General features: G+C 41.2%; 2 protein-coding genes, 2 non-coding genes and 1 pseudogene across 4 annotated transcripts in view; 1 reads left to right on the top strand and 4 right to left on the bottom strand.

Moving 5' to 3' along the window:
* LOC122691426 overlaps positions 1 to 25,623 on the bottom strand; it is an 84,365-nt pseudogene extending 58,742 nt beyond the window's left edge.
* The window catches only part of LOC122692444 (thymosin beta-4-like), a 567,005-nt gene that overhangs the window by 86,888 nt on the left and 452,367 nt on the right, over positions 1 to 27,750 (bottom strand). The gene's annotated exons all lie outside the window — the stretch shown is intronic.
* The window catches only part of LOC122692415 (zinc finger protein 345-like), a 564,572-nt gene that overhangs the window by 127,748 nt on the left and 409,074 nt on the right, over positions 1 to 27,750 (top strand). The gene's annotated exons all lie outside the window — the stretch shown is intronic.
* Positions 23,340 to 23,422, bottom strand: LOC122692970. Its single transcript, XR_006340777.1, has one exon.
* Positions 23,494 to 23,635, bottom strand: LOC122692982. The gene has a single exon (XR_006340789.1).

The raw sequence follows: 27,750 nt of genomic DNA, 5'->3' as shown, positions 1-27,750 counted from the left end.
CGCCACCCCACAGAGTCCTGCTCAGTTTTAATTTAGGGAACACGGCAACTATGACTGTGATAACTTCCTGTCAAAATGGGGCACAGGACTGCCTCAGCTTGGAGAAGAGACACTGAATTGGAAATATTCCTGAGTTTCAAGTCCTAGATCTGAGCCTTGTATGATTAAAATCTCAATCCCTTGGTCTGCCATTTTGTTGTAACAGACCCAATTAGTAGTAGCTGGAGGAGGGATAACTGGAATTTTAATAGACAAAATAAATCCCTTTTATTTTTTTTTTTTTAGAAGAATAGGCCTGAAACTCAGTCTGGACCTGACACTTCGGGGAGACTTTTAGCCAGATGGCCAGTTGCCTAATTTTATAAAAAGTAAGGTATAAGTTACTAGCTTCCAGCAGACATTGTTTTGAGAATGCTGGCATCTAAGCCTGACATGACTCAGAAAACTCAAGTGTTTAGCAATACAATGTCTAATCTGAAATTACACCCATAGTAACACCTGGTTATTTCCCAGGATGTCTGAAACATATCTGTTGGGGTCCTTTAACGGACCGGAACCTGGTGGCATGGAGACGACGATAAGAAAGTAAAAGAGAGAAAAAGACCAGGGGACCTAAGCTCTGATGGAGCAAAGGTGCTTTAATGATTTTTCTATGAGTATATATAGGCTGCAGTACAAGAAACTTCTTTCAGGAATGATAGAGATCAGAAAACCAAATGTACAGCAACCGTTATCAAGGGAACAAGGGGTAATGTTAGTCACAAGGTCAGGAGACAATCCATCTCTCAAGAAAGGGGAAGGAGACTAAGCTGTTTTGTCCTAAGGAGAATGTTTACTAAAGGAGAGTCATGCTTGCCTCACACAATGACCTCAGTCCCTGGGAGCAGTGTGCTGTTCCGCTTGAAGAGGGACAAAGGACTCATGAGAGACATCATGTAGGAATCCTCCCATCAAACATTCCCTGACAATTCCCCCTTATTTATTTATAATATTTGTAAGAAGAGTTCTGACCATCAGAATTTGTTTAGTTTTGACAATCTTTGCATGAAGGCAATGGTAGACAACAAATATAATTTTTAAGACAATCACCAAAATTATGGTTCTAGATCTAATGTTATGAGTAAGACTTTGAAACCATCTACATGGGTCTAACCCAGATATTTGATCAGCTAATTGTTTAGCTAAAGTTTCCATATCAATGGAAGAGGGCAGATTATTAGAAAAGGCTTCAAATATTTTTTTTGTAATAATTGTACATTCAGAGAGGCATTATCATGTATGTTTTGTAAATGAAACTTGATTTGTTCTCAGTTGTAGGCACTATTATTAAAATGAACAGGAGTAATAAAAAATTGAGTAGAATTTTAGTCACATTTTAGCATCACCTGTTTTTGTACATTTGTTAATTGATCTCTAACCCATTCAATGGCTGTTTTTAGTTTTTGTATTTCTTCTTGAATTTTTTCATCTATCTGAGCCTGAGTGGCCCATATAGTATGGGCATCTTTAGTCCAATTTTGAATAAAATTATATGTCTGAATAGAGGTTTGTAAAGCAACACCAGTGACAGCAGCAGTGGTGCAAATGGCTATTAATCCCAAAATACTAAAAATCAGCCATCCAATGAATCATTTAGATTGCCGGAGCAATTTAGTAAGCAACTGGGAAGCAAGTCCAGCCATGGGACTTTCTTTCCAGGGCTGTTGGAGATTTATTGGTAACCACAGACTACGTCGAGATTGAAGAATTAAAAGAGAATCATATCTTAAGGAAATAGAGGAGTTAAGACAAGTATATAATCTGTAATTTATGCAAGTTACAGAACATATAGTCTTATTGAATTGTAAGTTTTTTATAGCTGTAACAAAAGGAAATGGAACACAGGCTTGTATAAAATATGATTGATTATAGCAAAAGAAATAATTGTTATAGCTATGATTGGTCCCTGTGGAATGTCTGGTCTAAGTCTCAAGTTCTTCGGTGTTTGTAGCAAGTTTTTAGATGTCTCATTGTTTAGGCCCAATCTGTTTATCAAAGATGATTCGAGGACAAGGTGGGGGCCATTCTATCATCAAGCTAGCCAAGAAGTCTTCTGTCATGGTAATGTTTTATTGTAGTATTAGTAACCTTCTATGTTACTTGAGTAATATAATCATATATAGTATTGTTAATATCATCTGAGCAGTTCAATAACCACATACTATGGGGTCTCCTATTGACAATTGTATGATTAGCTATAAACATTAATTTTTTTGGTTTGGCCTGACATTTGTCTCAATGAACAGGAATATATTTAAAGTTCTTATTAGTAAACCCTTGGCGTGTTGTTCTTTGTTCTTTTTCTAATTTTTTTTCTAAAGTTTTAGTAGTATAAACATGGTTCACTGACAAAGAAAGGGCAGTGAATAATCTAAGTAGTGTCCAAAAATCTTTTTTTGGAGGCAGGAGGAAAGCCCAAGTTTGTCGACTAACGTTTATACATAATTTTGCTGGGCCCATACATAAAGGAAGGACTTCATAACCTAGAACGATATTAATTAGTTTTTCTTTTTTTTTTTCAGGATGAGAGGGCCCCTCCAGTTCTAAAGGAGGGGGCATATGTGTTGACTCATTAGTGGATGTGATTGGTTTTATATCTGTCTATTTTACAACCTGTAATAAAAAAAGGGGGTTAGGTATATAAGCCCAGTAAGTGTGATCAATCAGGTCAGCCTGAGCGGGGGAAGCAAAAGCAAGTAAAGCAAGCATAGCGAAGAAAAATATTTTTAGGATTCTGAGGCATTCCCTGTTGAGAAATCAGGTTTTTAGTTTAATCAGTAAGGGTTTTTATCTGCCCCCAAGTAGGGAGATCATAAGGTCGATGACGGCGAGTGTGGCGTTTTTTGGAAATTTTTAATGTCGCCATGGCTTATATTGGAATTTTTTCTTCTTGGGTTTTTTGCTGTTTCATCTCTAGTCTGAATGTTGGGGGCCCCCCTTAGGTTGAATCTTCTGAAGAGGAAGTCATGTGAGCTCGTTGGATCCATCTGGAGAAATAGAGGCTGCCGGAGCCTGCCGGCAAACGAACTGGTCAAGAACGCAATTACCAGAGTACCTAGGAAAAAGAAGACTCAGAAAGAAGACTCAGAAAGAGAAAGATGGGGTTGAGAGGGACGGAGTCCGCTTGCGTCTGACTCCGCCAACTTTATTGAAGAATACCACGCCGATATATACGCTAACAGGAGTTACTAAGAATAGATCGAGGGTTTGCATACGTGCAGAGCTACAGATGTTTTAAATTCCCACACTCAAGATCAGCAAAGCGTTAATTACCCTAGCGCCCAACACGATTAAGATCATTAGAACATTAGATAGAAAACAGGCTTCATCAATAGAACATTAGATGGAAAACAGGTTTCGAGCATGATGAGCTTATCAGCACCAGAAAAACAGGCAAAAAGGTCACCGGTGTGTTTTTTCCCTGAAGGAGACAAGTGCCAGTCTATACTTTAACAAGAAGGGGTGGCAGGACAAAGAGAGACCTTTTGATCTCTCTTAGGGCCGTAAGGGGCCTGTACATTCAGGCCGGCTCCCTGCAAGAAGCATATCTTTTTCTTGTAAGATTAGTTTTTTAGATTTTTATTAATTAGTTAACCTGTCTTGATATCAAATGGGCAAAGGAAAGGAGGTGTCCTATAATGTTTTAAAACCTTTTTTTTTGTTTGTTTGTTTTTTGTTTTTGTCAAAACATCTCTTTGTGGTAAGTTTAAAAACTTTAAAACAAATAAGGCTATATTAACAATAGTTATAAAAAGAGAGGAAAGCGATAGTGATGAAAACATTTTTAGGAAATATTTCAGTCTAAAAGAAAAAAATCATTCAGAAATCTGTTTGGGACTGGTATTTGGCTGTGGTTTGTGTTATTTGGGGCAGAGGATTAGGAGTAACCATTTAAATATTTTTTCTTAAGTGAAATTATTGAAAAGGTGATGTAGAACAACTTGGCAAATGAAATGTTGCTCACATCTAAATATATTTGACCTTGTCTTTGAAAAAGAAATGTAGCTTAGCAACTGTTGAATCTCACTGTTCAGTGTGTTAAAGAGGATGACTACACTTTGAAGACAGACCTGAAAAGAAGGCAAACATTCTACATTTTTTATATTTTTAGGAACAAATAATCTATTCAGGAAATGGTGTCTTTTTTTTTTTTTTTTTATGTCATTTTCGCCTTGCTTTAAGAATCTTACACATTGGGAACAGAAATAGTCACACCAACAATAGTTATAGGCTTAAAGACTACACTACACCGGAATCTAGCAAAGTTTGCTCTGGACAAGGAAGACAAAAGTGTTCATGTGTATTTTCTCTTATTTAATTTTTTATTTGCAGTTACAGTGTGTAATGTGTTTGTCTAATCATGTCTTGTGTTTGTGGACTATAAGGAAGGTCTGCAATTGTTTAATAGAGAATGAATGTAAAAATTGTTTGAACTGTTTAGAAATATAGGCAGAGTCATTGTCTGTTTTTATAGAATTAGGTGTTTTTATTATCGTGAAGTAAGTTGATAGGTGGGTTATAACATGTTGTGTAGTCTTACCTTAGAGAGGTGTTGTCCCTAGAAAAGAAGAATTTGTATTGATCAAGACATGTAAGAAGGAAGAGGAAGAAAGTTTAGGACAATGAGTTACATCAATTTGCCATAAAATTTTCTTTCATTTGTCATAAGCCTTTTTAAAATTTTAGCACCTAATATCTTTAAAAGTTAAAAGGCCAAAACAAAGTATGATAGCATAATAAACAAATGTAATGTTTATTTCAAATAAACATACCATACTTTGTGGTTTTCATTCTGATCCACCCAAGCATTTTAACTGTATTTTTAAATATATTTGCAGTCTGAATGTATCTGCTGACCAAAGTTAATTTTGTTAAATATTGTTTTCTCAGAATTTTTCTCTTGTATCTAATTTGGTTTAATTTGGAGAAAGAACATTTGCTGTAGCTAGAACGACAATGAAAAACTAGTCTAGTAAAGCTTATGTAAATACCACTTTATTTTATAATAAATGTTTTAACAATTAAAAAAATATTTTTGTATTCATTATTTTATTTGCCATTTCTTATATCTTTCTATTAAAAGCATATATTTTACTTTTCTATAGCAACCATGAAATGTCTTGTATGTTAGCATTTTATAGGCCATTGAACATATTTTTCAAATCATATTATATATATACATATACATTTTTATATAAATATATATTTATATTTATTAACAGCTCAAAATCTTTTCAGCTCTTTTGCAAGAAAAACCCCTTTTAAGAGTAAACCAATGTTCAGCAATTAATGCTTTAAAATCTTACTTCATTTGGAAATGACCCAGCCATTCAACAAACTTCTACTACTTAGTTCAGCACAACTCTAGAAACCTAAGTCACTCTAATCTCAAGAGATGGCTCTAGATTATAGATAATAGATCATTTTATCAAAAATATAATTATTTCTAAGAGCTTATTAAAAGCTTTTATCTCATTTATATATTTGTATATATATATATATATATATATATATATATATATATATAAAGAGTTACCTTTTTGTTGACAAACTTAGTTTACCTTAAACCAAGGCATAATAAAAGTATTATATAATGTTGATGACTCAAGACATGTCTCAACTAGATTAACAAATAATTATATTTAAATCACATTGACATTTAAATAAACATTATACCCAACATTGAACACCCTTTAGTTCATGTAAAGCTGAATCCAAATAGAGCTCATTAATTCCACACTATCCAAAAACAAAGACATACATTGAGACATAGATAATTTTAGATACATAGACATAGTTCTCCGTTTGAAATTTAAAATATCTTTTTGTTTTATTTATTTATTTTGAGCTCCACCAATTTGTTAATGGCTGGAGTCCTAGATAGAGTGGGCTGTGTATCCCAAGGACATGATAAGAGTTAACTTAAGGTTTTTTCTTAGGCCTATTTTTGTTTCTCAGGCAGAATGGAGCTCAAAAAAAAAAAAAATATTTTAACAAGTTAACCTTTTCCTAACTGCACGTGCAAGAAGAACCGGTTTTGCAATTTCAAAAAAGATTTTATTTTCATCAGTTTTTTCCAGAGTCTAAAGAATATCATAGCCATTCAGTGTCAAAAATATCATTTTTCTTTTTTGTAGCTATAGTATATTATTAATGATATATGTATGAGGGAATTGTTGTCACATAGGAAGTAAAGCCTTGGCTACAAAATTTTGACAAATACTAGGACTGTTATGGAGACGGCAATGGCACCCTATTTCAGTACTCTTGTCTGGAGAATCCCAGGGATGGGGGAACCTGGGGTTTATGTGACATCTATGGGGTCGCATGGAGTAGGACATGACCGAAGTGACTTAGCAGCAGCAGTAGCAGGACTTTTAAGCATACCTTGAGGTAACATAGTCTACTGAAATCTTTTATGAGGCCCGATATGATTAGGATAAGGGAGAGAGAAAGTGAATCTCTCCCGGTCTAAAGGGTGTAAAGGTATATTTAAAAAGCAATCTTGTGAATCAGTAATAATAATGTGTCAATTTTGAGGAATAGTAATAGGTGATGGGATCTCTGGTTGCAATGTACCCATAGGTTTCATAAAAGAATTAACTTTTTTAAACTCTGTTAAGAGACACCATTTGTTATGTTTCTTTTTTATAACAGAAATAGAGTTCTAAAAAGAGCAAGATTCTTCAATATGTTTCCATTTTAATTGTGTGTTTATAAGTTCTTTACTAGCTTGTACTTTTTCTTTTGTAAGGGGCCATTGCTTTGTCCAAATAGGCTCATAATTTTTCTTAGTTATTTTAATAATTGTTTTGTTTGTTAAATGAGCAGTGGCCCCTAGGAAAAATGTGGAATGTATATCTGAGTTTGTCATTGTATAAGTAAGTCTCTTCCTATTAGATTAAAGAGTACATTTATCACATAAGGTTTTAATGTTGCAGGTTGGCCTTCTGGTCCCTCACATGAGTCTATTTGAACACTTGGATAAACTTTTTGTACTTTAGTTTGAGACATTTTTGCAATTTGGCAAGAGACCTTTTGTACAGGCCAGGACTTGGGCCATAAATGTTTGGAAATAATAGTAATATCAGATCCAGTGTCGAGGAGACCAGAAAATCTTTTACCATTAATTTTGATATTTATATTTGATCGTGCATACTCAGATACTAATAATGTCCACAAAGATTGTTTTTGATCTGTACTGTCAAACCCATCTGTCCGTACATTATTAGAGGAATTAATAGAAATGTAAGATAAAAGAAGTAATTGAGCAATTTTGTCCCCCTTTTTGAATTGGCATAGAATCTGAGATGACATCAGAATTTGAATCTCTCTTTTATAATCTGAATCAATTATTCTAGGGTGAACAGTAATTCCTTTAGAAGACAGACTAGATCGGCCAAGCAAAAGACCAAAAGTTTGTGGGGGCAAGGGGTCTAAAAAGCCCGGTAGGCACTCTAGCAGGGACTGTTTGAGGTAAAGGAAAAAATCATTTAGGGCTGGTATATCGACGGCAGCACTGCCGGATGTTGAGGGTTTGAGGGAAAAGATAGAATCTGCTCCTGTTTGGAGTTTCCTGGAATATGTTTTCCATCAATATCAAATTTAAACTTTTGGCCCAGTGCATTCTTCTACGGCAGCGAGGGCAAATTTTTTGGTATTTTATTAGCCTTTTTAGGGCAGTCCCTTTTTAAATGATTTTTATCTCTCCAATTAAAGCATCCTTCATTTCTCTTTTTAAAGGTAGTAGCCATTGCCTCAATCAGCATTTGCATCTTTTGAGTTTTTGATCCTAGATTGTGATAAGCTTTTAAATAATCAATAATAATTTTAGTCTCACAAATTGTAGCTATAGCTCTGACATTTCTGATTTGCATTCTCATAAGCAAGTAATTTCTCTAGCTGTTTTTTTGGTTTCTTCTCCGATTACAGTACGGGAAATAGCAGCTTCTAATCTAGTTTAAAAATTAGCATAACTTTTCATTAGGTTCCAACAAAGGAGAGACTTTTGGAGTTGCGACTGTTGGCAGAGGAGAAGCATTTGGAGCAGCCGGGGCAGGGCTAGTAAGAAAATTTTGAGATATTTTGTATTGTTTTAATTGGGCCTTTTGTAAAGTTTAATCATTTAATTTATATTTATGTAATAAGTGTTCTGTCTGTTGTTGAATATTGGAAGGTCTAGAATGTACCTTGAAATGGCAGAATTATAGCTTTAATAAGAGCCCATAGGGGCTAGAGATCAATTGGAATATTTTTTCCTTGTTTGGCTGCTCATTTAAGAGTTGCTTTGACCTGGAGCCAAATTTCTAAATTAAAACTGCATTTATCAGGAAACTAAGGATTATGTTCAACTACTGTTTGAAGGCAAGCCTCTATTCATTGCCGTGAAGCCAGAAGTCCCTGAAATTTAAACAAATGGTGAAGTAAAGTAGAAAAATAATGGGGCTGGCCAGCCATTTAACCCATGCCTTAGTACTTACCGACCTCAATAGGTCCCTGAGTCATTCCGCCCGCTATGCCACGTATACCAGTGTCCCTGTTCGTTGGCACCATTTGTTGCGGTCCTTTAATGGACCGGAACCTGGTGGTACAGAGTCGACGATAAGAAAGTAAAAGAAAGAAAGAGAGAGAGAGAAAAAAAAAGACCTGGGGACCTAAGCTCTGATGGAGCAAAGGTGCTTTAATGATTTTTCTATGAGTATATATAGGCTGCAGTACAAGAAACTTCTTTCGGGAATGATAGAGATCAGAAAACCAAATGTACAGCAACCGTTATCAAGGGAACAAGGGGTAATGTTAGTCACGAGGTCAGGAGACAATCCATATCTCAAGAAAGGGGAAGGGGACTAAGCTGTTTTGTCCTAAGGAGAATGTTTACTAAAGGGGACTCATGATTGCCTCACACAATGACCTCAGTCCCTGGGAGCAGCGTGCTGTTCCGCTTGAAGAGGGACAAAGGACTCATGAGAGACATCATGTAGGAATCCTCCCGTCAAACATTCCCTGACACATATCTACTCTATTTTGACTATTAATTGTAAAATTTTCTTTAATAGTCAAAGCAGATGTCACCATTAATGATGTCAGTGTTTCTCTAGGTATGAGAAGGTGCAAGAATTGGGACTCATAAAATCTCCTGAAAAGATCTAACTATCTGAAGGCTGTTCTGTCAGTTTTTTCCAGAGCACAGAGTGCCTCATTCCTGATTTTCACCTTGAACTCCTTTCAGGGCCGTTGAAAGTCAGCAGTTGCAGTGGCCATGATTTAATCTCTGTAGATGTAGATGGCAAGTGTCAATCTTCAGTTGGCAGAGCCCCTTTTTGCTCATAAACTTGACCATGATTTGCAAGGGCGCATTTCATGACCATTTTATCTCATGGTGCTGAGAATGTCCATTCTCAGGTTTGGCAACGATTTTGTTGACAGGCCACTCAATGTGCTGTTACTGGACTAGGCCATTAAACAGTATCCAAATTCTCTGGACCACCTGTCTTACTAGCCTCTTGCTCCAGGAAAACATTCCCTCTTGTTGCTTTTTCTCATATCTAGAGTTACACTGTTATCATCATCTATCCCATAGGGAACTATATATAATTTTATCAAAGGCCTCAGTCACACATTTGGCAGTGTAAGAAACAGCAATTTTGTAAAACAGGTGAAATACAAAGAACATAGCCAGCAGTATTAGTAAGTCACAAGTAAGACTTAAGTTAAGAGCTTCCATTAGATGTAGCCCAGTATATCCCAGGTCATCTGACTTAGTCTATTCTGTATGAATCTTTATCTTTCAGGGAAATTATACATTGGCACCACCATCTATAAGGCACATAGCCCAGTTGTCTAGTGTTATTAGACTGATTATCTTTAGTATGATTTAATTGTTTTCAACACAGAGGAGACTTTAAACCTAAATTACCATAGCCTAGTGTTATCTATATAAGTCTATCTGATAATTGTGGGAGATTTCTTATTCCTTTGCTGAAACTTTTAATATCATGAATGCTGAAGGGGCTTGGAGATCAGGGAACCTCCTACATGGTGGGAGGGAATGTAAGCTGGTGCAGTCACGTGGGTGGACCGAGTGGAAGTTCCTTAAAAAACATAACCTCCTGACATTTAAGGAAATGAATTCCGTGAAAAGTAGACAAAACAGATTAATCAAAGAATTGACAAGTTTTATAGATTTTAGTAAATCATCTGCAATTCTGAAATGACCAGTTTTGATCTAGCATTTCTAAATTATCTAAGTTAAATGTGTAAGAATACACATATGCTCACATATTCCTTCTTGGTTTTCTCACTGCTAACATGGATACCTTCAGATATTTATATCTTGTATTCAATGTGTGTTATATAAATTATATTATGTATATATCTTCAGATATTTATATATTGCATTCAAAGTATGCCAAAGCCATGAGAAAACGGTTCCTTTAAGCCTTACAAGACACATGTGCTAAGAATGATACTGGGTAAGATTTTATAAATCTTGGCTCAGAATTTTCCCATCATGGCTTTTGACTATTCTTTTTGTGACTTTGTTAAACTTCCATTTGCTTAAATGAGCCCCTGAAAAGTTTTAGCTAACAGAAGAACAAAGGACAATTGCAGCAGGTGAGTTTATGACTCTGAGTTTAGGTCCTCAGAAAATTCACAGCAAGCCTTGAGGTCCCCTGAGGAAGGTCAAGGCTAGAACCAGGCAGAGAAACTTCCAGTACGTGTTCAGACCTGACCCTGGGTGAAGTGCTGTGGGTCCCACAGGCTGAGTGTGGAGGGGTCCATTCAAAGAAAGACGAGCAGGGTTCTGATGAGCTCTGAGGGTAACACTGAAGGGGGGCCTGTGCAGTAGACCCTGGGTTTCAGCTAGACTGCTGGTCCCAAGGAAGGGGTCATCTAGTGCAGGTGCTCACAGGACTGGCTGGTGTGAGTTCAAGGACCTGCAGGCTGCCTGCTCCCCAGACAGACACTGAGGCAGCAACAGCATGGAGCAGTTCAGGGGAGCTCTCAACAGTACTCTGTATGATCCTTCTTATTAGTACCACCACGATGGCCAAGTAGATAAAAATGGGAGTGGAGACACAACGTAGCAATGGTGGGAAATATATGAAGTTATGAGAGGTTTAATGGCAGTAAGAAACTAATTTCTACAGATGCCATCCCCCTGTGCTACAAATCATTACGTTACCTTTCCTGCAAGCTTAAATAGGTGGGAGAGGTTAATGCTGGTGGTGCGTTAACCCTTCATCCATTCCACATCAATTGTAACACTGAAAAACCATTCACTTTTATTCATTAAGATACATTAATTTTACACAGATGGAATAAAACCTTTTCCAATTGTTGTTTGATCCTTGATTAAAATACACATTACAAGCTTCTAAAAACTTTCCTGTTTCTCTGATGAAATGATTTGAGAATGTGATTTATATGGTTTACAAAATGGAGGCTAATTTAGTAAACATGGATGGACATTCGTTATATTAATATGACTTTTCCAGAAAGAGTGTTCTATACTTACATCAGCTAGAAGAGAAGGTGTCCTTACTTCAAGCCTGCCAGATAATATGCATGATTTCTCTATGTTGCTGTTATCAAAATACCTTCGATTTTCATCAACTATCCTTCTTTTATGCTTAAAAAGCAAGTGACATAATTATTGAAAACTTAGAGCAAACTTCTGTCTTACTTTGAATTATTCCCTGAACACTTACATCATGGTGACCACAGAGGTGTTTGACATCAGTGACAAATACATCCATTCAGAGGTTTAGTGTGTATATAACATGACTGTGTTCTTAATCTTATAAATTGGAGAATAAATGCAAATGATTCCCACTTAATATAGAAGGGCTTCTCATACCATTGGGCAACAACCATCAAAAACATAAGTTCATATATACAGTAGAAACAAATCACAGCATGTAGTAATTTGAGAGTTGAATTACATTCGTTTTGGTTCCTTAATAATCTCAAATAACGTTAACATAAACAAGGATACATTAATAATAATTATACCTCTGCAAATGTCCACCCCCTCAACTTGTGATCAATACTAACGTTATCAATTTTGTATGTGTTTTACTTAGGTAATACTTGCTACAGTGTTTCTGCTTAGAATAATTCAACAAAAGTGGTATGAATGACATGCTTTCTAGTATGAATTCTCTGGTATTGAGTTACTTTTGATGTCTGATTAAGCAGTTTTCTACATTTTTTTTAATTCATGTATCTTTCCAAAGAAAACACTCGTTTTTTCAAAATTGTATATTTAGGACCAAATTTTTTATCACTGATTCATTTCTAGGGTTTCTCTGTAGTATGAATTCTCTGACTGTGAGTGAGGTGATGACTGTGAGGAAATCCTTTGCCACATTCCTTACATTTCTAACATTTCTCTGCAGCATGAACTCTCTGATGTCGAGAAAGACTTGAACTCTGGGAAAAGGCTTTGCCACATGCTGTACATTTATAAGGTCTCTCCCCAGTATGGATTCGCTGATGTTGAGTTAAAGTTGAACTCCGCTTAAAAGCCTTGCCACATGCTGTACATTTATATAGTCTCTCCCCAGTATGGATTCTCTGATGTTGAGTTAAAGTTGAACTCCGCCTAAAAGCCTTGCCACATTCTGTACATTTATAAGGTGTCTCCCCAGTATGGATTCGCTGATGTTTATTTAAAGCTGAACGCTGATTAAAAGCCTTGCCACACGCTGTACATTTATAAGGTGTCTCCCCAGTATGGATTCGCTGATGTTGAGTAAGAACTGAAAAACTGATAAAGGCTTTGTCACATTCTGTACATTTAAAAGGTCTCTCCCCAGTATGGATTCGGTGATGTTCAGTTAAACCTGAACTTTGCTTAAAAGCCTTGTCACATGCTGTACATTTATAAGGTCTCTCCCCAGTATGGATTCGCTGATGTTGAGTTAAAGTTGAACTCTGCTTAAAAGCCTTGCCACATGCTGTACATTTATAAGGTCTCTCCCCAGTATGGATTCGCTGATGTTGAGTTAAAGTTGAAATCTCCTTAAAAGCCATGCCACACGCTGTACATTTACAAGGTCTCTCCCCAGTATGTATTCGCTGATGTTGAGTAAGAAAAGAATAACGGATAAAGGCTTTGCCACATGCTGTACATTTATAAGGTCTTTCCCCGGTATGGATTCGCTGATGTTGAGTTAAAGTTGAACGCTGCTTAAAAGCCTTGCTACATGCTGTACATTCATAAGGTCTCTCCCCAGTATGGATTCGCTGATGTCGAGTAAGAAATGAATAATTGATAAAGGCTTTGCCACAGTGTGTACATTTATAAGGTCTCTCCCCACTATGGATTCGCTGATGTTGAATTAAAGTTGAACTCTGCTTAAAAGCCTTGCCACACGCTGTACATTTATAAGATCTCTCCCTAGTATGAATTTGCTGATGTTGAGTAACACATGAAGAGCAGATAAAGACTTTGTCACATTCTGTACATTTGTATGGTTTCTCCCCAGCATGGATTCCCAGATTTTCAGTTAAATATGAACTCTGATTAAAGGCTTTGCCACATGCTGTACATTTGAAATGCTTCCATCCTGTATGAACTTTCCTATGTCTACTTCGATTTGGTGAGTTACTAAAGACTTTTCCACATGTATTACACTTGCAGTGTTTCCGCTTACTCTGAATTATCTGCTGTTGAATAAGTTGTGAAGACTGGTTAACAACTTTACCATAATCATAACAATTATAGGTCTTCTCTCCAATATCCATACTCTTGTAAGTTTTAATAGTAAGATTTGAGCTTTGATAAAATATATTCCTACATTTCTGATGTCTAGAATTGTTGTCTGAAAATTGATGTCCCTGTTGTTTCACGAGATATGAGTCTTGGTCAGCATTATGCCCAGTTCCATTGCATGAAGAGCTTCTCATTCCATCATGTATACTCTTGTAATTATTGGGGGTAGAGCTCCTGCTTAAGGCATTCCTCATTTTGTTACACTTGGAAAGTTGTTCCACACTAATTATACCTCCATATGTATTGAACAATGATGGTTGAATAAGGTCTCTCCCATTATTATCATCATTACAGATTGTGGAACAAGGAGAAAAGAGTTGTTGGTTGAAGAACAAGAAACCCTTGTTAAAAGACCCCTCAAATTGATTGTATTGGGAATTTTCGCCCTCATCTTTAAGTTTCTGGTTTCCAGACATAGTTGAATGTATATTTAATAGACAGCTATGCTCAGAGTATAGGTTTGAATGAGTATTTGCAGTAGAGACTAGATGACTTTCCAGATTTTCCATATTTCCCTTGAGAGAACATGTATGTTTCAACAGACGATGTGGATCTTTGCTGACAAATATACACCTAACTGCAGATGTTGATGACTGAAATTGGTCATCTGAAGTTGGCTTTTCCTTATTTGATTTACATCCTTGATTTCTTTTGGCGGTAATAGTTACTTTAAGGGAAACTGAACCAACTTGGTTGTGTCCATCATAACATGCTCTCCGTTCTTTATATGCCCTCATAGATTCGCAGTCTTTGGTTAAATGTAAATTTCTAAGGTGAAAGCTTTCATATATTCCTAGGTTTGCTGTTGGGAGTAAATCTTCTAAGCCTGGCTTTTGGGTCCTCAAACCCTGGGTGTCGAGAGAAGACACAGCTGAAAGATACCAAATAATAACTTATTCTACTTACTATTGTTGGGGAATAGAGTTTACAATTTACATAAAATTGGCATACACTTGGCTAGATTAAGCCTAAAACCGAGATAGAAGGAGTCAAGATGGCAGAGGATTCAGAAGAGGTGGAGTTCATCTCTCTCCACAAAAGCATCAAGAATACATCTTGAAGTGGAAAACTTCTCACAGAGCCCTGCGGAACACGGGCAGAGGAACTTGGACACCTGAAAGGACAAGAAAGATCCCTGCTGAGCCAGGTAGGACAAGAGAGAGATGGAGGAAAGGGAAGAGGAAAAGAAGCAGGATGGGACCCACAAAAACCTGGGGGGATCTGAAGAGAGGAGAGGTCTCCACATCCAGGGAAGCCCCTCACTGGGGGGAGCTCAGTTGGGACACAAGGGGAGCCTCGTTCTTTGTGGGAAGAGAACACGGCAACCAGCGTGCAGGACAGAGTGAGACCTGTACGCAGGGTACCGACCCCTGCCATGCCCACCCAGCCTGAGAGGGTGTCCTTCACTGCAGACAAAGGCTGGGTGCTGGAACGTGGGGTTCGGAGAGCAGAACCAGGCAGACAACTGTGGTTGGCCGTGAGGAGACATCCTGAGGGAGCGGGAGGGAGGGAAGAGCTCTGCAAATGGGATGCTTGTGGAGGAAGCCTGAACCGCCAGAGAAGCAGAGCGGTGCTGTTGAGTGATGCCTGAATGGATGAACTTCCTTTCAGCCTCTCTGCCCCTCTGTCTGTTCCTGATTCTCCAGGCACTAGGAATGGCTCCCACCTAGGTGGGTGATCTCACGACCCCCACAGCTGTTTCCTCCTCCCAGCTGCCTCCCCACCAGGGTAGACTCATGGGCTCCACGGGCACATTCAGAACACACGCCTGTGGGTGGTCCCAATGTACAGGTGGTGCTGAAACCACAGCTGAGCCCCAAGGCCCTGCCACTAAGCCAGAAAAGCTGAGATCTCTCCTTGCATCTGTACAAACCATGGTGTTCCACCCCACAACTGGCTTGGTAAACTCAGCCCCAACAGAACATCTGGATGGAAATGAGGCTCTGGTAGTCAAGACCAGTCTGGCTTTAGCAACTGTAGACGTTGTAGGCCCACACATGAGGCATTTGGGCCAGGTCACAGTCTACATTGCCCCCAAAGCACCGCAGCGGGTCCAGCTCCACAATGAATGTACACCTGGGATATGACTCCAGTGGATCTCTGCTGGTGACCTGGTGAAAACAACATCTGAGAGACACCAGGGTCAAGTGCAAGCATATCCATGGTTCAGGTGGGGCCAAGATCAATGCCAACACAGGGTCACACGAGAGCTCGCACAGCGCGTGAGAGATGACACGCAGAGCACTCTCCAAGGAGAACATCCCCAGAGGAGCAACACTCAGAGGCTTCCCTCCCAGTGGGTGTGCTCCAGTCACACTAGATCAGAAGCACCACAGATCAGAGCAGAGCTCATTTCAGATCTGGGGCCTCTGCTCCACCAATCAGGAAGCAGACCCCGCCACAGACACTGATATCCACAGAGGAAAGGCGAAGCAGCTCTCAAGGTCCAGGCAGGTTCTGGTCACAATAGTAACAATCAACCCCCTCGCAAGGGCATAAGGGCACAAGTCTCTGGACTGGCTTACCCACCATGGGGCAGACACCAGAGCAAGAGGAATTAGAATCTGCAGCCTGCAGAACAGAGACCACAAACACAGAACATTGGACAAGATGAGATGACAAAGGAGTATGGTGCAGAGAAGTCAAGATAGAAACCTAAAGGAACAATGAAGCGAGGAGCAGTTGAGCAGTGTAATGAGTAACTCCTGGGATGTTTCACAACAAATAAGATAGATTTAATAAGGTAAGAGTTCTTAACAAATCAAATGAGAAGTGAGACTTGAAAAATATGGTGAGAACACAGGGAGCTCTACTCAATGCTCTGTGGTGACCTAGATGGGAAGGAAATCTCCTCAAGAAGGGAAATGTGTATATGTACCTCTTATTCTTTCTGTATAGCAAACCTCACATAACATTGTAAAATAGCATTATTGGAACAGAAAAATTTCTTCTTAAAGATTTCTCTATATAATCTATAAGCTTAATAGTGAAGAACAATCAGAAAAAAGCACTGTGGGAAATGTTCTAAACTCCCACGTCAATAATTTCTTTAAAAACTCTGTAAGTTAAATAAATATATTAAAGCATTTTAGCATTAATGAATTGGGACAAACATACTTAACACATTTAATGTTAGTTCATATAAAAAAAGAGAAGCTGTAACATAAAATTCAGACTTGCATTTTCTCATTTTAGTGAGGTGTCTTATGTGAAGAAGGAATTCATAGGGTCTGGACTCCAACTCAGGCCTGTCTGTGCTGATCGTGCTCGGCCACCTCTCTAGTGGACTCTGAACTCTCTGCTTAGTGCCTGTGGAAAGATAAGACCCCCTCCAGACAGGGGAACCTTGAAGATCATATCCAGGTTACTCATCACGTAAGAGAAAACAGACACTAATCACCCCTGCCTCTGGACAGTATCTATCAGAATGTAAGCAGAGGCTTTTCGGTTATTAACTGGTTGGAATGTAACCGTGGGCTTATTGATTATTAACTGTTTGAACATATAACACGTGAATGATGGGGTCATTGTGATTGTATTTACCCTTCCTTTGTAAGCATCAAGGGATTGGGGTGGTGGGTTTGGACACGTACACATGGGGTATAAAAGATTTTCACAAATGATGGTCGGGGCCCATGGCTAAGAGGAGACTCTGCCTTGGGCCCGCCGGTGTAATAAACTGCGCTCCACTATCTGCATTGTCCTTCTGAGTGAGTTTGTTTCCCTGAAAGCGTGGCTGTAACATTTGGTGCATTGGCCGGGAAACTGCTCACTTTGAGGAGACAGGTCTCATTTGAGGCCACCCCGAGGCTTTGTAGCTTGAATCTCCTAGAGGGGGGAAGGCGCCTCGCCCCTCTGGAAGGATCCTGCTTTTCAACACCTGGACCTTTCACGTCAGCAGGTAGTGGACAGCAGCAGGGCAACTGAGCGCTCAGGTGAGGAGGAACCCACCCAGCAGGGTGGAAGAGGGGGCCTGATCAGCCCCCTGGGAGGGACCAGAAGGAGCGGGGACCCACAGGAGCCTGGAATAGGCAGGCGGCGATTGCTTGGTACAAAGGTTAAGGAGCGTGCTAGGGTTTAGGAAGGAAATTTGTAATGGTCATTTTGGAGGTGTGTCCACGCCGTCTCGGGGAAAATTATTACCCAGCGATCGCCAGGGGATTTTTAGGATAGGAAACTGGTCCTTGTATGCTCGTATTCTGCCCTCCCCCAGGAGGTGTCCTGTCTGCTGTGGAATTCTTGACCCCCTCGGAATTGTTAGGCTAGAAGGAGGGGGATACAGAAGTGAGTATGAATTGGCTTTTCCGGAGATGGCCTGGGTCATGGGATATTTAACCCATCTGTGTTTTCATTTGCACCTGATCAAGCCCACCAAGGCAGAATGGACTTTAAGGGAGAAACAGTCTTGGACCATGTGATGTTCTGGTTCAGCTATGCTGACCGGCAGGTGAAGACATGCCGATCCCCCTTGTCCCTCTGGGGTCTGGCAGGTAAGGCTCTTCTCACCCCAATTAGGAAGGAGGCAGAATGGCAATTTAAGTGTCACTGAGTGGAAATATGAGAAGTACATAGGGTACTGAGAACTTCGTAGACAGAACGAAAAGGAAAAGTCCAAGAAGGTCTGAGAAGGTAAGCAAGATGGGGGGAAGTGAATCTAAGGCAACTGTATTGGAGTGACAATTTTAAAGAAGGGATTAGGAGGAGACTATGGGGTGAAGATGAAGCCTAACTGCCTCCACATACTCTGTGAGGTCAAATGGACCCCTATGGGAGCAGGACGGCCACCAGAGAACACCGTGAACTTAAAAATAGTGAAAGCAATCTACACAGTAGTCACAGGAGAGCCAGGACACCTGGATCAATATCCATCTATTGACTCATGGCTAGGGTTAGCTTGAGACCCTCCTACTTGGACAAGGTTCTGTATCCAGAAGGGAAAGGGAATAATATGAAGGGCACAAAAATTGACTGATGATAAAAAAGGAAATTCTACAGGACTTGGACGGGGATGACCTGACCCCTCCCCCATGCTGGATAATGAAACGCCTGCCTCGCAGTGCTTCACCAGGACCGGAGGCCGCCTTAATGCACGATCCAGGGCCAGGTGAAGTTTCTGCAACAGCCGCTGCTCCTCCGCCAGCTTTCCCGGAGTTCGTAGAGCCGCCGTTTGGGCAGGCTGCGATCCGGGTGACAGAAGGCTCTGGTCAACACTTCCAGGATCCGGCTCCAACCGAACCGCCCAAGTTATACCCGCCTCTCCCGGTGACTACTGACAAGAGGGGGAGGGAGACGTTGGAATTAAGCAGAGACTGCGCTCTGGCAGAGAGCTGGAGGGAAGGAAAGAGAACAGACAAGAGACTTATAGTGCAAGCTGCTGCTCTGGGAAAGTCTATCTTGGGCCCTCCAGAAAACCTCATCTGCCCCAGGGACAGGCCAGTCCTTCAGCCAGTCCCAAGGGACGCCCTGGGCCCGTTACAGCCAAACCAGTGTGCCCAGTGCCGAGCTTTTGGCCACTGGAAGAATGAATACCCTAAGGCAAGGAAGGAAGAGGAAGCTCCCGCAGTTGTGGGGCTTGCTGACTTGGAAATTAACTAGGGCTGCTAGGGCTCAGAGATATCAGGTCCCTGAGAGACCAGGGTGACCTTAAAAGTGGGGGACCAAAACATTGACTTCATGGTGGATACAGGAGCAAAACTGTCGGTAGTAACAAAACCTGTGGCACCTCTGTCCAAAAAGACTACCACTGTAACTGGGGTATCGGGAGAAGAGATGAGTAAACCTTTTTGCCAGCCCAGAAAATGTCAGATGGGGGGGGGGGGGGGGTGGTGGTGGGTACCAAGTGATTCATTAATTCCTCTACATTCCTGAGTGCCTAGTACCCCTGTTGGGAAGAGACTTGCTCTCCAAACTGGAAGCACAAGTGACTTTCTCCCCTGAGGAGAGGCCCACTTTCTGGACAGACTCTATGACTTATTTGCCCTCTCTCTCAATACCAACCCAAGATGAGTGGAGGTTGCATGAGCCTCTGAAAGCAGAACCGGGTGGGCCAGAAGAGCATGAGGGAGCTAACTCAATTATTCCCTGAGGTCTTCGTGGAAGACAACCCCCCCGCCCCCCAGGCTGGCTAAACATCACGCCCCAGTGATAATGGAACTCAAACCAGGCACCATCCCGGTTAGAGAGCGCCAGTACCCACTATGGATGGAGGCCTGAACCGGCATATTGCCCCACATCAATAGATTGAAACAAGCAGGCATTCTACTAGAGTGCCAGTCGGCTTGGAATACGCCAATCCTGCCAGTCAACAGGGAAGGAGGACAGGACTATAGGCCTGTACATGATCTCAGGCTAGTCAACCAGGCTACTGTGACTTTACACCCCACTGTTCCAAACCCCTATACCTTTCTTAGCCTCCTCCCACCAAGGACTAAAGTTTACACTTGCCTAGATCTCAAGGATGCCTTCTTCTGCATATGCCTCGCCCCAGCGTCACAGCCCATCTTTGCCTTTGAATGGGAAGATCCAGTCGGGAGCACCAAACAACAGCTCATCTGGACTCCCCCACAAGGGGTTAAAAACTTCCCAGCCATCTTTCGGGAAGCCTTGGCTTCTGACCTGGACTTATTCCATCCGGAAGAGTATGGATGTTGGCTCCTACAATACAGGGATGACCTGCTGCTGGCTGCCGAGACCGAGGGAAAATGCTGGAAAGGGACAAAAGCACTGCTCCAGCTGTTGATGGAAGCAGGTTACCCGGTGTCGAAGAAGAAGGCACAGATTTACAAAGAGGAGGTAAGGTATCTGGGGTTTGTTTTAAAGAAGGGCTCAAGGTTCCAGACCCTAATTGGGTCCTATATACTGATGGCACTAGCCTGATAAAACAAGGACAATGGCTGTCAGGTTAGCCAAAGCGGAAGGGGCCATCAAGACTGAAAAGGGATGGTGGGAATTGCCAAGTGGCAAATTATTGGTACTGGAGGAGCTGACACACAGTCTGGTAAGCCAGACACACCAAGCAATCCACCTAGGCCATGCTGCCTGCTCACAGGTGAATGCTGCCTCTCGGGGATTCAGACAAAATCCTCCGGGTATTCAGCTGAAAGGCACACTGCCCCTTGAACACCTGCGAGTGGACTTCACTGAAATGAAACCTCACCGACACTACCATTATCCGCTGGTCATGGTATGTAAGTTCCCGAGATGGACAAAAGCTTTTCCTACCTGGACTGAAAGAACATCAGAAGTAGCCCGGTGCCTGCTTAGGGAAATGGTTCCCAGATTTGGATTTCCTACCAGCATTGGATCAGGCAATGGCCCGGCCTTTGTAGCTGATTTTGTACAACAAGTAAGCAAAATTTTAAACATCAAATGGAAACTGCACACTGCATATAGGCCAAGAGTTCTGAGATGGTGGAATGAGCCAACCAGACACTTAGAGAGACTGTCCAAGTGGATCAGAGAGACTGACTGCTCCTGAGTGGACTTGCTTCCGTCGGCTCTGCTCAGACTCAGGATGACCCCACAGTCCCAAGGCTATTCTCCATACGAAATTGTGTATGGGAGGCCTCCTTCCATAATAAAACAGGTGTCAACAAATTTGCCTCAGGTAAGGGGGGATAGGATTTCACAGCAGATGGAACTGGGTAAGGTAATAAATCGGGTAACTAAGTTTGTACAAGAAAGGGTGCCGTTCCCCCTTGGGGAACAGATTCATGAGTTTACACTTGGTGACCAAGTATGGGTCAAAGATTGGAAACATGATTTGCTAGCCCCTTGGTGAAAGGGTCCTTATGTTATTCTAACTACCCCTACTGCAGTTAAAGTTGCAGGTATTGTCCCTTGATCCATCACACGAGGGTGAAGAGAGCATACCACGCAGACCCAGAAAACGCTGAGTGGACTGCACAGAGGGACCCCACTGACCCTTGAGAGACTAAGACCATCCTTTAGAAGAAGGAAAAGAAGATCCCGGATGAGCCCCTTCCGGATGAAGCCGCACAATCAACTCCTGCTGCTTGGCCTCATCAACGTGATTTTGAATTTAACTTCTGTCTCAACTCAGGACAATGTTTACACCTCATGGGCACATTCCTACTCCGATTTCCAGAACACCTACAACTTCTGGGTATGTAGGACTATGCCTCTGTCTGTGAAGGATGGACTTCCTTGGTGGGTGTCACCGCACCACTAGGCAGATTTTAAACCACTCTGCTCTTTTCTGGGATGACAAAGAGACTTTCCGCTCTCTTGTCAATCATAACCTCTCCTTGCTCTCTTGGTGTAAGAGCTACAGTCAGTAGACACGGGTCATGGGGTTACATTTGATAAAAATGCCAGTGTAGCAAAAGCCTAGCCTACAACAAGCCCCAGTAAATCTACCTTATTTACATGCTAGGTGGACAAGATCTGTTGCAATGGTATGAGTATATTGCTGCCTTTTTCGTACCCTCTGTAGGGAGAACAAATATATTATGATTAAAGTACAGGCCTTGACTAATTTCACAAGCAGGCCCTCCTAGATAGAACAGAAGCCATCCAAGCCTTAAATGAAGAGCAAGTCTAAATGAGAAAAGCAGTAATTCATAATAAAATGGCTTTGCACATACTCACAGCTGCTCAAGGAGGGACCTGTGCTATAATTAAGGTTGAATGTTGTGTACACATTCCTGACTTACCTGACAATGTATCGACTACTTTAGATGTCATGAAAAACTAGGTAAAAGCAATGTGAAATGAGAACATTCCTTTCTGGACTTCGGTCCTATCTTGGGTGACGAGCGATTGGTGGAAAACTATATTTACCACTGTCATAGTTGCTTTGATATGTCATTCTCCCTAATTGGCAGCTGGAGAGCCAGGGTGCAATATATCCCTATGAATGATGCTCATAATATGAGTTAAGAGCATCAAGAGGGGGGAAATGAAGAAGGAATTCATAGGACCTGGACTCCATCTCAGGCCTGTCTGTGCTGATCGTGCTCGGCCACCTCTCCAGTGGGCTCTGAACTCTCTGCTTAGTGCCTGTGGGAACGACAATGGAAGGATAAGACCCTCTCTGGACAGGGGAACGTTGAAGATCATATCCAGGTTCCTCATCACCTAAGAGAAAACAGACACTAATCACACCTGCCTTCGGACACTATCTATCAGAATGAAAGCACAGGCTTATCAGTTATTAACTGGTTGGAATGTAACCGTGGGCTTATTGATGATTAACTGTTTGAACACATAACACGTGAACGATGGGATTATTGTGATTGTATTTACCTTTCCTTTGTAAGCATCAAGGGGTTGGGGTGGTGGGTTTGGACACGTACACATGGGGTATAAAAGATCTTCACAAATGCTGGTCGGGGCCCTTGGCTAAGAGGAGACTCTGCCTTGGGCCCACCGGTGTAATAAACTGCACTCCACTATCTGCATTGTCCTTCTGAGTGAGTTTGTTTACCGGAAAGCGTGACTATAACAATGCAGTGAAGAAAGAATTTGATTATGAAATTTCCCTTTTTTTTTTTTTTTTCAGACTCAGTGCGTTCTTAGAACACGATCCATCACCTAATTCCCAGAACTCAGATTGAGCAGTGGTCGCGTCATCATCAACCAGGGCTCGAAGAGCGGTAGGGGCCACCCTACACCCAAACCTTAGCCTAACTGCCTCCCCCTAACCTCCCAGCCCCCGAGTCCCTGGCCCCATTTCGCCTGACACGTTTTCATAATCCTCTCAGGCTCCGGGCTGGCAGCGCCGCCAGTCACGGGGCCCAATCATATAAGGAAAATGCTGCGGCCTCATCCGGGGCTGCATCGTGGACCTGGGGGCGCCCTGTTCCCTACGCCACTCGCTAAACCCAGACCTGCAAACCTCCCGGCCCTGCTTCGCGCACCCGGACCTCCCGGGCGAGTCCAGATGCCTCGGCCTCCCCCACCGGGCTGTTCTGATTATGAAATTTCTAAGGTCATATGTGTAGTTTCCAGTGGACTGGAAATTATATGGTAGAAAACAAAAAACATCTGTCCCCAGTATTCTTACACGTTTGGCAATTTTTTCACAGCTCCACCCACACACTTCTGACTAGAGACAGAATCAGCACTTTTAAAGGGCTTAATATAGTTAATCAGAAATATGCACAGATTTTCTAAAACCTCCCCAAAATGGACGAGTTATCAGGTCATGCAGGTTGCTCCAGGCCAAGACAAATATTTTGGTTCTAACTGCGAATGTGAAAATTAATCACTGGAGAAAAAATACACAAATGATAAAAAGAATCAGGAATGGGTCAGGAGATGACGCTCTATGACTGTGACAGAAATAAACCTAGGCTAATCCAAAATCGTCTCCACTGAAGCAGATCTTCTCAATCCACACGACAAAGTATGACTTCCTTCACAATGCTTGTCCCTCTCACCCGAGTTATCTGCTTCATCCATAGACACATACCTGGGTATACGGCTGTCTCCATTCTCCTTACATCCCAGGGATCCTTCATTTGCTCCAGAAACGTGACCAGGTCCGGCTTAGAGACCACAAGACCTGTTCATCAGAAAAAGGAATATGTGTTTTCTCAGATATTCATCAATTTCCAATCCAATATGTGTTCAGGTGAGAGAGAAGTCAAGGTAGAAAGTTAAAATAGCATTAAAAAAATGATTTCACCAAATACCTTATTGGAAGCATCTTTAAAAGACAAATGCATCAAAATCAGATTCTGATATTATGCTCAAGTACTACTAAGGCAAAAGCAGGTAGTGGAATTCTGGATTTAAGAGGAGAGTGGCACTATTTTATAACACAGAACTTACAGAATTATCATGAACCTAGAATGAAGAATATGCATGTCAAGAAGCAACAGTTAGAATCGAACATGGAACAGTTGACTGGTGGCAGATTGGGAAAGGAGTACATCAAGGCTGTACATGGCCACCCTGCTTGTTTAATTTCTATGCAGAGTACATCATGCAAAATGCTGTGCTGGATGAATCACAACCTGGAATCAAGATTACCAGGAGAGATATCAACAACCTCAGATAGACAGATGATATCACTCTAATGGCAGAAATTGAAGAGGAACTAAAAAGGCTCTTGATGGGCATGAAAGAGGAGAGTGAAAAAGCTGGCTTAAAACTCAACATTCAGAAAACTAAGATCATGGCATCCAGTCTCATCACTTCATGGCAAAGAGACAGGGGAAAAGTGGAAACAATGACAGCTTTAGTTTTGGGAGGTGGGGTGGGCTTCAAAATTACTGCAGATGGTGACTGCAGCCATGAAATTAAAAGATGCTTGCCCTTTGGTAGAAAACCTATGACAAAGACAGCATATTAAAAAGCAGAGACATCACTTTGCCAACAAAGGTCAAAGCTATGGATTTTTCAACAGTCGTGTATGGATGTGATATTTGGAACATGAAGAGCCAATTCATTGGAAAAGACCCTGATGCTGGGAAAGATTGAGGGCAGGAGAAGGGAGTGGTAGAAGATGAGATGGTTGAAGAGCAGTATTGACTCAGTGGATATGAATGTGAGCAATCTCTGGGAGTTAAAGAAGGCTAGGGAAGCCTGGCTTGCTGCATTCCACGGGATCGCAAAGAGTTGGACATGACTTAGCGGACTGAACAACAAGGAGACAGGTTACATCAAGAAAGGTTACCTTCCCCTGGAAAGTAGGGATCTTAACCTCTACTGGACAAAGCAGAAAATTCCAGGAGACATTCTAAAATGAATGAACCAAAACCCTGAGGATACATAAGGGATTCTGGAAGCAAGTGATCCTCACCCAAGCAGGCCAGATTCCCGTAGTTCTCTAACATCACGTCCCTGTACAATTCCCGCTGACCGAGGTCCAGGCATTCCCACTCCTCTTGAGTGAAATCTATGGTCACATCCTGGAATGTCAGCAGCCCCTGAAATATAAAGGACATGAGCCACGTGGACCTGGGAAGACTTCCTTATGTGACCCAAGGTGAAACCAGCAAGAAAAATGGTTTTGATTTAGGAGAATGTCTGGTGTTACACAAGAATATAATTTTTATACTGCTCTATTTTCCACAATATTTATAACCACAGGAAAAGAGAATGAGACATGATCCACAGACCACTATAGAAACTATTCTGATCTGGAAGAAAAATTATAAAAGAATCACATCAACACTGACCTATCTATTTTTGAGAGTTGTACTCGTGTGACACAGGATAAACTGTCTATCAACGAAATCATGTTAGTCACTCAGTCATGTCTGATTCTTTCCGACCCCATGGACTGTAGCATGCCAGGTTTCTCTGTCCATGGGATTTTTCAGGCAAGAATACTGCAGTGAGTTGCCATTTCCTTCTCCAGGGGACTCTTCCCCACCAAGGGACTGGACCCGGGTCTCCCACATTGCAGGCAGATTCTTCACCATCTGAGCCACCAGGGAAGCCCTCTATCAAGGAACCGGGAAATATTTTTAAAAAGCATGACGCTCTGATCTAAGAGTTCTGGAGTGGGGCCAATGTGCCGCATTTTTAACAAGCTTATTTTAACTAGTAAAGTTGAAAATTCTGATACATGAATGACCGTTCTGTAAAGCAAAGAGGTAGACCACTAAGGTAAGAATTGATACTTAACTTTGAATTTTAAGTGTTTTACAAAATTGACAGGTCTGATACAATAGTACCCATAGCAGCAGTAATCCTTTGAACTATTTAGTATATACTATATGTCTTTCTAAAAGTTTTTACAGGGTCTTGAATGCATCACATAAATAATAGAAAATCAACAACATTGATGTTCCACCGTTTTGCAAATATTTCGACAAACATTCATTAAATGACAGATCTTGAATTTGCTTCAGTTTATGTGAACTAAAATTTAACTAGTAAAACACAAATGCACAGAGACAACACTAAAGAAAGTGCATAGGAGTTTTTCTAGGGTCTTCCCTGGTACTCTGAGCTCCCAAGTCAGGGGGCTGGTTTCAGTCCCTTGTTAGAGAACTAGATCCCACACGCCACAACTAAAGTAGGCCTGCTGCAACAAAGTCTCCCACATGGCTCCAAGATTCTGCAGGCTACAACCAAGACACAACTCAGCCAAACATAAATACGTGTATTTTTTTTTTTTAAAGAACTTTATATAACTGGGGAGAATACCAAAACAAGAAAAAAAAATATTTTAACGTTTTCCTGTAATTGACATATATTACAATGAGACTGTATACTTACTAAGAGTATTAAGGAAAAGCTAACATTCACAAAACTAAGATCACGGCATCCGGTCCCATCACTTCATGGCAAATAGAAGGGGAAAGAGTGGAAACAGTGGCTGACTTTATTTTTGGGGGCTCCAAAATCACTGCAGATGCTGACTGCATCCACGAAATAAAAAGACGCTTACTCCTTGGAAGGAAAGTTATGACTAACCTACAGAGCACATTGAAAAGCAGAAACATGACTCTGTCCACAAAGGTCCGTCTAGTCAAGGCTATGGTTTTTCCAGTAGTCATGTACGGATGTGAGAGTTGGACTATAAAGAAAGCTGAGCACATTAGAATTGATGCTTTTGACCTGTGGTGTTGGAGAAGACTATTGAGAGTCCCTTGGACTGCAAGGAGATGCAATCAGTCCATCCTCAAGGAAATCAGTCTGGAAGTTCATTGGAAGGACTGATGTTCAAGCTGAAACGCCAATATTTTGGCCATCTGATGTGAAAAACTGACTCATTTGAAAAGACCCTGATGCTGGGAAAGATTGAAGGCAGGAGGAGAAGGGGACGACAGAGGATGAGATGGTTAGATGGCATCACTGATTCAATGGACATGAGTTTGGGTAAACTCCAGGAGTTGGTGATGGACAGGGAGACCTGGAGTGCTGCAGTTCATGGGGACCCAAAGAGTCAGACACGAATGAGCGACTGAACTGAACTCATTCATGTTCAGTTCAGTTCAGCTGAGTTCATT

The sequence above is a fragment of the Cervus elaphus genome, chromosome 4 (genome assembly GCF_910594005.1).
Source record: "Cervus elaphus chromosome 4, mCerEla1.1, whole genome shotgun sequence".
Taxonomy (NCBI): Eukaryota; Metazoa; Chordata; class Mammalia; order Artiodactyla; family Cervidae; genus Cervus; species Cervus elaphus.
This window is presented reverse-complemented; position numbering and strand designations above follow the sequence as displayed.